General features: G+C 31.6%; 1 pseudogene; it reads right to left on the reverse strand.

Moving 5' to 3' along the window:
• Positions 1-226: 226 nt before the first annotated feature.
• Positions 227-1,118, reverse strand: LOC115242065 (annotated as a pseudogene).
• Between the last annotated feature and the right edge of the window lie 358 nt (positions 1,119-1,476).

The raw sequence follows: 1,476 nt of genomic DNA on the forward strand, positions 1-1,476 counted from the left end.
AACATCTTTTCGTTTTTATATTATAATTTATATGTATTTATTATATTGCATATTCTTACAATTAATTGCAACGATCTATCTTACACCAAAACAACGATTGTTTAAAAAACATGTGTGTTACGTTAATTCGCTTTTGCTCTAATCGTATAAATAATATACTAAAATATTATAATAAACTTTACGTTTCATTAAATTAACAATTATGACTGCTATCAATAGCATCAACATTACTAACGATTTAGTGAGCAATATTCATCATTTATTTTGGTTGTCGATGAACATCATCTCATCGGTGTAACATTATTTAAATATTTTCCCTTCATAAGCTCGAATACTCTCTCGTACACAAGTTTGGGCGCATCCTTGGCCCATATAAAATCCACATGATTTAATTTAGGCCATGACACTTTGTACATGTTCACTACATTGGGCAGTATATGATACAACCTCTTCACATCCTTGAAGAAATATTTTCATGAATTATCGCGCGCAATTTCTTTTAAACTACCTTTCTGATTCTATATAACTTGACTTATATAAAATTAGCACAAATAAATTTCTGCTACCTCTTTTATTTGAAAATGCATTCTTTAATTACTTACCACGATATCAATTATCCTGTCGCCAGAACCATAGATCAATGCTATAGGTATCGTGATCTACTCGCCAGATCATAGTCCGGAGGTTCAGGTGAGTTGTACATCAACAAATTTTTTCCGCAACCGTAATCGTATTGACGAAACTTGCCCGAATGGAGCATCTAAATGTAATGCTTAACCGTCTTAGCCGATGCACCGGTCGGATTGCGACTCAGAATGACAGGCAGCAGAGTCTAAATAAGAAACAAGAACATGTACATAAAATTCAGTCTAAAGCGTGTACGCATGATCGTAAAATACCAGAAAGTGATGATCGAAAATTTAATCAGTGTTGTATTCCAATCGCGAATCATTACTCACGTAATCAAATTGTTCGGGATCGTAACCGCAGATTGGAAATATTATGTTGGCACAGATTTTCTCCTCGGCGAGAATCTGATCGCAAGCGTATTTCGAAAGAAATCTCAAAAAGTCGCTCTGCGGAAGAAGTTCGTCGTGGAAAAAAAGTCGCAAGATTATCTGCAATCAAAAGTTTTTTTATACATAATGTAATTTACTTGAAATTCTTTCCTTGTTCAAGTTTTAGCGGTATTTCTGAGAATAAATAAATAACATTTTAAGCAAATTTTTAATGGATTGGGATAATTTAAAAAAGTTTTAAGAGTTGCTTTGATCTTAATTTAACCCCTTCGACAAACATCTCGTTAAACTTTAACGACTTTTAGTTTAAATCTTATTATGTAATTTTTATAAACTTTTGCATGTCACAAAACATTGAAATTATCAATTAACATATCATGTCATGGTTTAAAAATTGCATAAAGTTAAGGTGAAAAAGTAATTCCAAAAATATATTTACGAATTTATTAAAAGAAAC

Source organism: Formica exsecta, unplaced genomic scaffold, assembly GCF_003651465.1.
Source record: "Formica exsecta isolate Colony F162 unplaced genomic scaffold, ASM365146v1 scaffold5604, whole genome shotgun sequence".
Lineage (NCBI taxonomy): Eukaryota > Metazoa > Arthropoda > Insecta > Hymenoptera > Formicidae > Formica > Formica exsecta.